Raw genomic sequence first — 13876 nt, 5'->3', positions numbered from 1 at the left:
AGGGACAAACCTGAATTCAAAGTGATAAAGGTATATGCTCTGTCTTCTGAAAGAGAGAAAACTTTGGGAAGAATAGTTCAATTTACCACACCTTATTTGACTGAATTTTGAATTCTGGGAGACATATATTGGTGTCCTGGGGCTATCCATAAGCATTCCAGTTCCACTCTCCTGAGCACGTGGTAGGATTATACTCATTATAATGATTATACTCATTACTTTGGCTGGTAGAGCATAGGTGACGTGTTTCATTTTTAGGAAGAAGTGTTAAGAGTCAACCAACATTCACCTCATTCCCTGTATGGCAGTTATGTGAAGATGGACCTCAGTCAACCTGCATCTTTGAGTGAGCAGAATCCCCCTGACAACCCACAATGAATGTGGAAAAGGAGATAAATAAATTTTTGGCTATGTTAAGCCACTGATGCTAGAGACTTGCTTGTTGTCATAACTTAGCCCATTCTGACTAGCCCATTGGGCTTTTTAGGGATGGTTCTCCTTCTTATTGTCTACCATATGCATTTATAGAAAACAAAAGATAACTGCTCTTCCCTGACAGGGAGCCCAGAGTTTCTAAAGCTAGCAGGTAAATGTCCAATGAGTAACAGGAGATATACATACCTCAAAGTATCTCTGAACAATATATTTACTGGTTACAAAAGAAAATAAAATAGAAGCTCACAGTTAAGAAAACTGATAGACACCAACTTATTAAGTGATGAATACATTATCAGTAATAAGATAAAAATATCATATACCTCCTGATAAATACAAACATCAGTTCTGTAAAAATCCTGGTAAAAACACATACCCCAAATCTAACCCCAAGAAAACACTAGAAAGAACCAAATTGAAGGACATTATTAAAAGTAGCAAATGGCCAACATTATCCAGACACAAATGAATAAGAAGAATAGTATGTGGAAATTTATGTGACAGAGAAACATTGCAGATCCCATTGGGAAACAATGTACACTCCAGTAAGTGGTAATGGGAAAACTACCCACATGAGGAAAAAATGAAATTCAATCATTTCTCACATATGCAAAAATAAGTTCTAGGTAGATTGGAAGTGTAACTCAGTGGTAGAGTGCATGCTTAGCATATGCAAGACCCTGGGTCCAATCCCCAACACTGCAAAAACAAAAACAGAAGACAAAACACACACACACACACACACACACACACACACACACATTATAGGAAAAGTTGATAAATTTGACAGCATAAAAAGAGAAGAGAAAGAAATAGAAATAGAAAATTTATGAAGTGACTATAACTGGCAAAGTTTGGAATTCAGAATATATGAATAACTGCAATTCAAAAAAGAAAAAAAAGCAACCTAATAGAAAAATGAGTAAAAGACAATAGTCCAGAAGAAAATAAATGTCTACAAATCTCCAAAATAATCAGGAGGTCTTCAATGCTTGATGAATCTGAATACCCCTCCCAAGTTCACCAATGACCCAGAAGAACATGGATTCATATGCAGAAAGTGGGGTTCCAGAGCTTGCTGCCAACCATGATACCAATTCATCTTACAAATTAAAAAACGAGTATAATTATTTTTTATTTAAATTAGATAAGTGATGTGATGCAAATTTTTTAAAGGAGCAAATTTTAGACTGACAGTAGCAACAGTTAATTATAAAGAAGTCTCTTAGAAATACCATAGAGCTAGAGATGAAAGTCATAAAACCCCAGATGGTGTAGTTCTCCAGTAGGACCGTGAACTTCATCTTTGCTAGATGCTCAGTGATTGAGAAGCATCTGACTCAGCTCTGCCCATCGGTGATAAATGGCTGCAGAAAGCCTGCATTTGTTCACTCGTTCACTCAGCTCACCCTCCAACTGACATGTATAGATCACTCCCATGTCCAAAGCGTCTTGGAAGACATTCTCACCATGAACCAGGGATGTCAGTGTAGCAACAGAATCAGCACTGCAATGTCAGGAAATTCACCTGAGCATTTACAAGAAATCACAGAAGGTGGGGAGTGGGAGGAAAGGCAGGAAGAAAGAGGGAGGAATGGAAGGGAAAGGAAAGAAATGTGGCTCTTACAATAAAGACTGTGATTTATGCTGAGCCAGCTTCTCTTTTAGGAGAAAAAGATCACATTGGAGGACTAAATAAAGATCATGATTAAAAGGAACACAGTAGAATTTGAGGAAAAGATGTCAAGTCAAAGGCAAATTGTCAATTAATAACAACACTTAAAAGCACTTTACTGAGGATATTTCCATGTCACAAAGACCTAGAAGTGAGAAGGAAAAGAAGCCTATAACCTATTTACATCTTTATTTGTCCATAGTTGTATTTATCTACTTATGAAAAATAGATACCGATAGACTGGGATGAACGGATAGATGGATGGATGAATAGATAGATAGATGTAAAATATATGCGATTTTTATCCTCATATACTAAATATAATTTCATAGTTAACAAACAGAAATGCAGAAAGCCTCAGTTTTTATTGTTTCACAGTGGAAAGTGGGTGCGCCCTCCACCGTGCACGTTCAGATCGTTTCCACAAGAGGGCGCCGTGAAACCGCAGAGAGGGCTGTCATTTTCCTGACTAGAGGTAATTCTCAGCTGAAGAGTTCTGGAAAAGGAGAACCAGGCATTTGGACGGGTTGGCACAGTGCTGCTTTAGAACCAGGGAACAGAGCATCCCGGGACCACCGCCCACGTGTAATTTTCTGTCAAGCACTTTTCCTTTACAACTTAAGAATTAAATACTTGTGAATACTATCAAGACAACATCCCTTATGAGAAGCTTTTTGTTCTTCTTGATGTGAAAAGAGAAATATGATTACTTATATTGTACTGAATGTGACACATTCATTAGATCTTCATGAAAATTTCACTTAAATTTATTTAAATGTAATAAATCCTACTTAAATAACCATTAAGGCCAATGGGAGTGTAATCCTATTTTCCTATGGGGCATTGTCCTGGGTTCATTGGGCCTCTCTCCTGTATTGTGCCACATTATCCAGACAACTCAAGGAAGAGGAAAGACAAAGACCCAATAAACATGTAAGTATATCCATCTTCGATAGTCATCAGAGATATGCAAATTAAAATTAAAAGGAGGTACCATTCTAGACTCATCATACTAGCAAAAATTTAAAAGTCAAATTTGAGTTTGCAGGAAAGTGGGCACCTTCATGAACTGCTGGAGGAGTTTAAGTTATTAGAACCACATTGGAGAGCAATTTAGCACATATAATAAAGTTAATGATGCATACACTGAGATTCAGCAATTCCACTCCCCCCTTAAGTTGAAAACTTGGCATCACATTAGACTCATTATTCCCGTGAGTTATCAACTCACCCTCCTATCAGGAACTCTTACACACGTGCATAAGGAAACAAATTCAAAAATAGTCATAGCAACATTTTATAATAACAAAAAAAAATGGAAACAACATATTATCCCTCAATAGGAACCTAGAGAAATAAAATGTGGAATAGTCATTCAGAAGAAAATTAATGAAACTATGTTGACTACAGGTACCTGAAGCTACATGATTGAATATTGTTTTGAAAGTAGGAAAAGAATACATGCAATGGGATTCTACATAGCAGTGAAAATGAGTGAGGTAAGCCCGTGTACAAATCTTGTACTAGATTCCCAAGACTGCAGTAAAAATGGCTTAAAACTTAACGGCTTACAACAACATAAATTCATTATCTTAGGTTTTTAGAGATAGAAACCCACAATGAGACTCCCAGGACTAAACTCAAGGTGTCAGTAGGGTCAAGGTGTCCTTCTGAAGGCTTTGTAAAATAATTAATTTCCTTGCCTTTTCCAACTTCTAGAGGCCCCTCACCTTCCTTGGCTTGTGGCCCCATCCTTCATCTTCAAACCCATTAATTCCATCTGCAACTTTAATTTGCCTTTACCATGATAAGTAACATATCCTCAGTCTAGAGAAGGAAAATGTTTTTAGGCTCAGTGGCCAAACCTGCAAAATAAACTGATGGGGGGAGGATTAGCAGAAGAATACAAATTTCACTGATCTTAAAAGTTTTACGTGACACAGGGGCAGAGGGGATGATTTGTAGATAAGGAAAATAAATAAATAAATAAGCAGATGGGCCTGGAAGCTTTTACCCCATTCAAAGGTTGATAAATTTGTGGAGCAGTGTCAAGGCAAAGGAGTTGCATTCCTCAAGACTAAAACACTCAGGGTCACTCCAGGTAAACTAGGCTGCACAAAATAATCACACAAGAGACAGAGATTACCTTTTTCTTTGGGTCCTGTGACAGCTCCTCTGACCTTAAGGGTCCACAGAAAGAGAGAGAGGAGCACATGCTGAACCCTTTTATTGAAGAGAAGCCATTCAAATGAGGCAAGGGGGTCAGGTTCCAGGGGGTTGAGTCTAGCTGCAGGTTGACTGACCTCTAGGAAGCCCACACCCAAAAGCAGAGCAAGACAAGAGGACACATAAAGGGAGTTTCCATGGAATATTCTATCCCAAACAGGGCAAAGGGGTAGTATTATAAAAAAAAAAAATTGTGAGTGAAGCTCAACCCCCTTGGGTGACACACCTATATCTGAAGGCATACCTTCTACTTCCCTGGCTGGGACAATGCCCAGATCACCACGAAATGTAGTGATTGGGCTCTGACCTTCAGGACTGGAAGGTGTGCGTCATTCAGAGTGGCTCCCCACACAAAGGAAATGTTTCTGAACATTCTAGGAATGTGGAAAGGTAAACATTTGGAAGACACTACTAGTAGATTAGGGAAAGCTAGTAAGGTTAGTTTATGTGGACTCTCCAGGTACCATCTCTGTCTTAAGTAATTAGAGTGGTTTCCTGCACAGCCAGGTAGAGGAAGGGCAAGAGTTCTTCCTGTCTGCATTTTCTCAGATGGCTTCACCTCAAAATAATCCTATGCCAGAGTGGCATCTGTTGATCCCCACCGCAGACATTGGGGACTATGGTCAATTAAGGTGCAGCAGGGTAGAGACATAGGAGCAACACTTGTAGCAACCATGGCACTCATGAGAAATTGCTGAGTCTCAAGGTATTGAAGAGTTAGACTTTATCAGATAAGTCCAAGTTATTTTCCAAGGTGATTATACCAATTTACACTCCTAGAGACCCATTTTCTTGAATAACTGGCCACTCAAGTTTTCTCTTGAGTTAGCTAAATTTCTAAGCAGTAGGGAAGGTTTTTTATTTGCCACTGAAGTATAAGTGTTCTTGAAGCCCCACTTCTTGCCTATTGGTAAAGGCGAGACGTCAGTTGGATGTTGCTCATCTATTCTTCAGGTCTTCTCCCTCAGTTTAAGAAATCACCTTCCCTGACCCCACAGACTATCACCCCATGTTTCTGGTTCCTGCTGAGATGCCACTTCTTTGCAATGCCACTTCTTTGTTTGGCTTCCCAACCCCTTCCCAGAACCCTGAAGAGTTTATCAGGTTTAGGAATTATGCACTGGTTTCCTGGCTCTTATTGGGTCTGTATTCCACACTAGTTTGTAATCTTCTTGAAAGGGGGAAAGGGGCTTGTTATATTCATCTACACATGCTCAGCGTGAAGCACAGTGCCTGATACATAGTTTCATCTCCATAAAGATCTAAATAGCCAAGCATGGTGGTACTCACCTATAATTCCAGTGGTCAGGAGGCTGAGGCAGGAGGTTCGTGAGTTCAAAGCCAGTCTCAGCAAAAGTGAGGTGCTAAGCAACTCAGTGAGACCCTGTCTTTAAATAAAATATAAAATAGGTCTGGGATGTGGCTCAGTGGTGGTCAAGGGCCCCTGAGTTCAATCCCCAGTAACCCCCGACCCTCCCCCTTAAAAAAATCTACTAAATAGATGACATTGTCCTTAATCCAAACACTCTTAGCTTGAAACAGAACATGACAAGTGTTTCCATGAGCAAAAAGGTTATTCAATTCAGGTGGGGTGGTGCACATCTGTAATACCAGTGGCTCAGGAGGTTGAGGCAAGAGGACCACAAGTTTAAGATCAGCCTCAGCAACTTAGTGAAAACCTGTATCAAAAAAATATAAAAGGGGGCTGGGGTCGTGACTCAGCAGTAGAGCACTCACCTAGCATATATGAGACCCCGGGTTCTATCCTCAGCACCACATATAAATAAACAAAATAAAGGCATTGTGTCCACCTATAACTATATGTGTGTGTGTATGTATTTTAAATATATATAAAATATAAAAAAATATAAAAAGTCTGGGGATGTAGCTCAGTGATACAGTACCCCTGGGTTCAATCCCCACCAGTACAAAATCAAGGAAAGGAAAAAAAAAAAAAAGGTTATTCAAGCTTTTATACTTTATTTCCATTTTGACCAATCATAAAGAGTGTTCTAAACTTCCTTTCAAATTCCCACCAACTCCTCTTGTTATTCCATTTCTCCCTCTCTTATAAAACCCTTTGTATTTTACTCTATCTTTAATAGATTCAATTCTAAGAGAATGGGTGAATTTGGCAATGTTGCAAACAAAAGCAGAAAGTCCCGCTTTGGTTTTCCCCCATCTCCAGCTCCAAGTCTGCAGACAGCTCTGTTGGACTGTCAGGATCACACACAATCAATAGCTGAGATAAATCATCATCTGATCCTCTGGCACAAGACAGCAAGCCAGACAATAAACCAAAGACCCCAAGTGAAACCCATGATCAATGATGTGTCTCAAAGAAAATGCCCAGCAGACAAATGGGGTTTCTGACGGCTCCTGTGCTTGCATTTTCTTGTAATCTCATTAGGATACGCACCTCTTTGTCTCCTTGTAGTAAGTTTCTCAAGTGTGCACTGACATTCTAAACCCACATTATTACAACATCACATTCATGAGTCAGAGAATAAAACCTTAAACCTGTCTAAATCTAATTTCCGTGTGTGTGTGTGTGTGTGTGTGAGAGAGTGAGAGAGAGAGAGAGAGAGAGAGAGAGAGAGAGAGAGAGAGAATCTTCCTTTAATGTGGTTATGGATCTATATATCCTAAGTTTTAGCTGATGTCAATAATGACAAGCGCTTAAATTTACAAAGGGTTTCATGTACATTAGTGCATTTGATTTGATATATTTTAGGTGAAATGACTTCTAGATAGGCCCATCTAAGCCATTGCAGGGCGAGAAGCTGGCAGCAGCCTCCTCTGGTCCTAGCGAGCATGTACCCCTCAGGTTGTACCATCCTGCTGTCAGTGTTCTGCTCCCCAAGTCAGCTCTTCCCATAGTGGCCCTCCAAGAGAGGGGGCTAGGCCTGGAATTTCTCCTGGCCAGGAAGACTGGCCATGTGATAGATGAATCAGAGCTGGGCTCTATAGCTATGAATAGCTGTTATGGGTTAGTGTCCTGCTCCCGTGTAATGACACTCTAACAAGGACTTCCTGTGCCTTAATCCAAGCATTTCAGGATCTGCCAGACATTACTTTGGTTTTTTAAAATTTGCAATTAGAGAGAAACTAAGAGACAGAAAAAGTGACAGACTAGACAAAAGGTTTCAGCCTCCCCATTATCTCTTGAAATAAGAACACCAAAAACAGAGGGGGTCATCCACTCTGCTCCCACCTTCAGCCTCCAATGATCCAGATGGCCCAGGGCTCAGGACTGGCTCCATTAATGGGGACTTGAGGAGCAGATAAGGGAGGGGTTGTCCTCTTCCTACCCCTGAGCCACTGCCTGTACATCTGGGTGACCATTCAAGAGGAGAAAAACTGTTAGAGGTTGTGGTGGTAGCGAGATGTTCTGGTCTATTTCACTTTCATCACGGAGATTTTGTGTTCTACAGCTGTCCTCTTCCCCTTGACTCTGTAATAGAAATACTAAAAATCAAGCAAACATAATCTCTTAAGTAAAAATGAGGTCAGGTACTAATTCCTAAAAGAAGCAATAAATGAGTAATATTCTGTTTCACTGTCACAAATACATAGCCAACAACACAGTGGTTAAGTGGTTAGACTTGGGAGCGGGACTGCCCTGATTCTGCGTCTGGCTTTGCTAAGTACTTGATCTATGTCCTTAGGAAAGACTTGTCACCTTCTGCACCGGAATGCCTTCATCTCTGAAATGGGAGTGATAATAGCCCTCACTCAGGGCTGCAATGAAGACTTAATGAGCAACTTGTGTGACGTGCTTGGAACGACACGTGTGCACATCCATACCTCTAGACAAATGCTCGCTGTTTTTATTGTTGTCATTCTGGGAAGAAAAATGACAGATCCTTGTGGAACTTTAGTTAAAATAATAGATAGTAATCACAATTTCTGATTCCAAATTGGATTCTGAGCCCCTCAAAGAGATTAAGCAATGCAGACAATCCAAGCACTAGGGAGAAGCCAATTGGAGAGCAATTTTGGCCCAAAGGTTTCTCAGGGCCCTCCACGGGAGCCATTATTTAATTTGCTTCCTCGTCCTCTACAGTGAGCTCTGGTCCTAATCCACAGCTTACAGCTGTGCCCATATGGTATAAACTGATGAAACTGGTTACCCTACCTTCATTCAAATAGCCTGTCCTGGGTTTATGAAACTCAACTAGAGCCAGCAGCAAACCAGGGGTTCCAAATCAAATTGGAAGAGTGCATTCGCATCCAGGTGTGCTGCTGAAGGGTCTCAGGACACCCAGGTACACTTCACAGGAGATGCTCCCCCTGCCAGGACACACTGGAATTTCTGCCTGTAGTTCAATCAGGATCAGCTTCTCCAAAGCTGCCTTCCCCAAACTCTTCAAATTCTGAACACAGCTCTGAAATTCACAATGCCATTTCAAATATATCCTTTCCCTCAGTCCCTCTCTTTCTCTCTCTCCTTCCCTTCATCCCTCCAGCTCTAAAATCATATACTCTTTTCCCTATTTTATAGGGAAGTGGGGCCAAGGTCAAATCAATAAAATGATGGAATTTCACCTTCAAATTCAGGACTCTTTCTACTCTGCCTCAGTTGCCTCAAATTGAATAGATCTTACTCTCAGAGCCTTCTGCTAAAGACATTGAAATGTAATCCATCTTACTTTCATCCTAAATGTCATAGCTCTTTATCTCTTACTTTTGTTCATCCTTCTTCACTTTGATAAACTGACTTCATCAAAATTAATTAAGGGAGAGTCCAGGAAGACAGAAAAAAAATTGTACTGGCAGAATCTGCTTGGTCCATCTTGATCCACTCACGAAAATTGACTTGATGTGGATTGAAGACTTAAATGCAAGCTCTGAGATATATAATTCCTAGGAAAACAGTGGGAAAGCTCTTTGGCACGGGTCTTGGCAGTGGTTTTTTTGGAGATGACCCTAAAAGCACAGGCAACAAAAGCAAAGTAAACAAAGGAGAGAACATCAAACCAAACAATCTCACGTGGCAAAGGAAACAACCAACAAAATGAAAAGGCACAGAACAGGAGAAATAATTGCAAACCATACATCCAATCAGGAGGTCATACTCAAAATATATTAGAAACTGATACAACCTAATAGGTAAAAAACAACAACAATAAAAAACAAACAAATAACTCAATTACAAAATGGGCCATTTTTCCAAAGACATACATCAGGAACTGCAAATGAATCATTGCTTTTAACTGTGTAACCCCAGAGAATGAGAAGCCTCTCCTAGGAATCCTTCAGTGCTCGGGCACCAAGGGGAACACCCATTTGCAAATGACTCCTGTTGATAGGGAGAATTCCTTGCTTGTCTTGGAATGTACTAGTTCAGAAGCCTTGAATTCAAATCCCCAGCTGCCCTGAGGTAGAAGAGATGGGTGCAAACTGATAAGCGCCAACTAGGCTGTTTTGCTCACAAACTTTGTCCTGTTTATTTCAGAAGAAGCCTTTTCTCAGTGAATCCCTTTGATGTTTAAAACCTATAAAATAAACACACAGGGTCTCAATCATTGTTAGAACCAGACTCCATCAGAGCTGGATCACCCAAGTCCCACTTCCACTCATAATTGAGTCTTTGCCCTTATTTCTTATAATTTTTTTATTTTTTTAATCCAACCACTACCTGCATTCCGAGAACCGTTTTGTGCTGCACAGATGGCAGTAGAGACTCATACGAATGGCCATTGGGTATGTGAAAAGATACTGAACATCACTAATCATCAGGGAAATGCCAACCAAAACCACAGTGAGATATCACACATACCTGTTAGGAAGGCTCTGAGCAAGAGACACGAGATAACTAGTAAGGCACCGTTCAAATTCTGAACAGAGCTCTGAAATTCACAATGCCAGTTCAAATATATCCTTTCCCTCGGTCCCTCTCTTTCTCTCTCTCTCTCCTTCCCTTCATCCCTCCAGCTCTAAAATCATACCAGGGGCACCCTGGTGCTCGGTGGGTGGGAATGTAGATTGGTACAACCACCATGGAAAACAACATGGAGATGCCTCAAAAAATTAAAAATAAAACTGCCATATGATTCAGCATCCCCACAACCGGGTACATATCTGAAGGAAATGAAACCCCCATGTAGAAGAAATAGCTGCCTTCCCATGTACATTGTAGAATTATTTACAATAGCCTAAGCATGGCCACAACCTAAAGGTCAGTTGATGGATTAATGGGGTTTTTCAAAAATTTGTGTCTATGCAGACAGAGGAATATGATTCAGCCATTAAAAAGGAAATCCTGCCATTTGAGACAACATAGATGAACCTGGAGGACATTATGCCAAGTGAAATAAATCATACATGTACCAAATGATCTCACTTATATGTGGAATCTCAGTCAAACTAATAAAAACAGAGAATAGGAGGGTACTTGCTAGAGGTGTGGAGAGTGATGTAATATACCTAACATACTGAAATATCCCTAGAAAGGTGATTGTAATTAATAATATTTTATTGTATACTTAAAATTGCTAAGAGTAAATCTTAATTGTTCTCATGAGAAGGAAAAATGTACTTATGTGAGGTGGTGGATATGTTAATCTAATTTTGACTGTAGTAATTATTTTATAACATATCATATATGAAATATCAACATAAAGATGTTCTTTGATTTACAATAGGGTTACATCCAAATAAAACCATCATAATATGAAAATATTTTAAGTTAAAAATATGCCTAAGCCAGATGTGATGGTACATACCTGTGATCCCAGCTACTCAGGAGACTTAAGGCAGGAGGATTACCAACTCAAGACCAGACTGGGCAATTTAGTGAGACCGTGTCTCAAAAAAAATAAATTAATAATAATAATAATAATAATAATAGCTGGGATGTGGTTCAGTGGTAGAATGCCTAGGTTAAATCCCCAGTATCAAGGGGAAAAAAAGTGTTTACTATGCCTAATCTACTACTGAACATCATAAGTCAGCCTAGCTTACTTTACACATGCTTCAGAATACACAAAGCTTATTTTATAATGAAGTTTTAAATATCTCACATAATTTTTGAATACCATATGGAAAGTGAAAAATAAAATGTATTGGTATGTTTTGGTACCATTATAAAGTCAAAAAATCATAAGTAAAGGCTGGGAATATAGCTCAGTTGGTAGAGTGTTTGCCTCGCATGCACAAGGCCCTGGGTTCAATCCCCAGCACCAAAAAAAAAAAAAAAAAAACCAAAAAACTCACAAGTCAAACAATCAAAAATCAGGACTATCTGCACATGTATATAAAATATTTATAACCTATAAGTGCTGATAGTAGGCCCGCCCTGGCCCCTGGGGACTCAACCCCCAGTTCTTTGTTATACATGTCAATGTGGCCAGCTCACAAGGCTTGCGGTTCCCTGTTTATCTGCCTCGCACATATGTGTCTCGGGAACATCTTGACCTGTTCGAGCCTCCTGATAGGGGACGGTGACGTGACGGTAACCCAAGGACGCAGTTATTACTCTCCCCTCCTCACTTTTGAGTAATTTCCCGCAGCTGTTAAAAAGATATATAAGGGGAACAAATCTGGCAATAAAGCGCGCGTGCACACACGCTCCCTCCTGGATGAAGAACCTTGGTGTCCTGTGTATTTTTAACCCCGCCGTCCCTCGCCGGACTCGGCTCCGTTAGCCGGACGCGGCATATAAGTAAATATGTATCTAACATGGAAATGTACAGTCAATTTTCCCTCAATAAAACTGTGGAAAGAAGACTGTGTGATGTAACTAACATGGAGCTCTGGAGTACATCAAATGCTTGCAGCCACCAGGAGAAGGCTGGACAATTAACTGCACTTAATCTGGTCGATTTCACCTCTTTTTCTCAGTGTAGCTCCCCAACCCCGTACTCAGCCCTTTGCCAGTCATCTGTGTACATGTTCCTGAAGCAGCTCATATACAGCTTGTGGGAGCCAAAGTGAGCAAAAAAGACCCTCTCCTCTAAATATTGGGGATCTCTGCTCTGCTTACTGGTTGCTGCTTCTGATCACAAAGGCAGCCATTGTGGCACCCACCATGTTGCTGCAAGCCTGTTCCCTCCAGCTGAGATAACTTCTAGGGAATTTAAGTATCCTGTATTCTTACCCCCATCTTTACCCCATCCCTCCTAATTTTTCTTTTCTCTCCTTTTTGGAGCTAGACATTAAATACTGGCACATTCAAAAACAACTACTTATATGGGGAAAATTAAAAAGTGATTATACATGCCCAGGAAGAAGTTCAGGCTCAGAGAACTAAGAAGAACTAAAGTTTGTACATTAGTCTGGACTTGTCACATTATTGATTCAAATATCCAGTTTTCAATAACAAAAACAAAAAATCACAAGATTAAAAAAAAAAAAAAAAAAAGCAAGAAAGTGTGGCTCATCTGAATGGAAAAAAAAAATGGTCAGAAATTTTTCCTGAAAAGACATGATGGCAAATCTACAAGACAAAGACTTCAAAACAATTGTCTTGAAGATGTTCAAAGATCTAAAGAAGATGCACAGAAAGTCAAGAAAACAACGTCTGAACAAATCAGAAGCATCAATAAAGATTAAAATACTTTAGAAAACTAAAAAGAAATTCTAGAGTTAAAAGTACAATAACTGAAATGAAAAATCCACTAAAGAGATTCAAATTCAAATTTGAGCAGATAAAAGAATCAGTGAACTTGTTGGTACAATGAAAATTATTGAGTCTGAGGAACAGAAAAAAAAATATGTGATTGAAAAAAAAATGTGAACACAGCCTAAGAGACCTGTGGAATATCATTGAGCAGACCAAAATATGCATTGTGAGTTCCAGGAGGAAAGACACAGATAAAGAGATAGAAAGAATATTCAAAGAAGCAATAGCTAAAAACATGTCTGTTCAAGTCTTTTGCAGCAGGCAACAAAAGAACACAGACAAATAGAACTTTATGCAAATTTTTAAATTTATGAATCAAAAGACACTATCAGCACAGTGAAAAGGTAACACACGGAATGGGGGAAATTTTCTGCATATCACATATCTGATAAGGGATCAATATGCAGAATATATAAACAACTTCTAAAACTCATCATCAACAAAACAAACACCCTGTTTCAATGATGGCTAAAAGACTTAAACAGATCTTTCTCCAAAATAGGTATACCAATAACCAATAAACACATGAAATGTTAATCAACATCACTAATCATTAGTAAAATGCAAACCAAAACACTATATTATTTCATATTGCTTAATGGGTACAGAGTTTTGGTTTTATAAGATAAGAATCATGGAGATGGATGGTGATGATGGCACACCAGCAATGTTAATGCAGCTAGTGAACTATATGCTTAAAAATGGTTAAGTTTTATGTATGTTTTGCAATTTTTTTTTTTTTTGGTGGTGCTGGGGATTGAACTCAGGAGCACTCAACCACTAAGCCATATCCCCAGCTCTATTTTGTATTTTATTTAGAGACATGGTCTCACTGAGTTGCTTAGTGCCTCACTTTTGCTGAGGCTGGCTTTGAACTCACAATTCTCCTGCCTCAGCTTCTAGAGCCGCTAGGA

General features: G+C 39.5%; 1 non-coding gene across 1 annotated transcript; it reads left to right on the top strand.

Moving 5' to 3' along the window:
• The first annotated feature begins 11453 nt into the window (after nt 1-11453).
• On the top strand, nt 11454-11523 carry Trnaa-cgc (transfer RNA alanine (anticodon CGC)). Its single transcript has one exon. It is a non-coding gene; the product is annotated as a tRNA-Ala (tRNA).
• Nucleotides 11524-13876: the final 2353 nt, after the last annotated feature.

This window comes from Marmota flaviventris, chromosome 3 (assembly GCF_047511675.1).
Source record: "Marmota flaviventris isolate mMarFla1 chromosome 3, mMarFla1.hap1, whole genome shotgun sequence".
NCBI classification, from domain to species: Eukaryota; Metazoa; Chordata; class Mammalia; order Rodentia; family Sciuridae; genus Marmota; species Marmota flaviventris.
This window is presented reverse-complemented; position numbering and strand designations above follow the sequence as displayed.